This window comes from Alligator sinensis, unplaced genomic scaffold (assembly GCF_000455745.1).
Source record: "Alligator sinensis unplaced genomic scaffold, ASM45574v1 scaffold602_1, whole genome shotgun sequence".
NCBI lineage: Eukaryota > Metazoa > Chordata > Crocodylia > Alligatoridae > Alligator > Alligator sinensis.
This window is the reverse complement of record NW_005841976.1, coordinates 599,758-600,098: the sequence shown is the minus strand read 5'-3', so window position 1 is coordinate 600,098 and position 341 is coordinate 599,758.

Here is a 341-nt window from a genome sequence, read left to right as displayed (position 1 = left end):
CCAGAGACCCTGAGTAGAGGGCCATGCTCCCTTGCTACACAGGAAGGCAACCCCCCCCCACCCCCCCAACCAAGGTGAGCAGGGAGTGGAAACTCCTTCCTGCCCCCAAATGTGGTGTCAGCCTGACGCTGAGTGGAGGGGCCTCTCCCCTAGCCAGGCATCTCCAGGTTAGGTCCCAAAGGCACTGGCACACTCCAGTCAAACGCCAACACCCAGTGCCTCTGACAGGGGGTTCCCCGCCCCCCCCCCCATACATGTAACAGAAAGCGGGGAGGGTGCAGGGGCTCAGCCAGCCAAGCGCAGCAGCACGGAGCCGCGCGGGGGTAACGCGCTTCACCCCG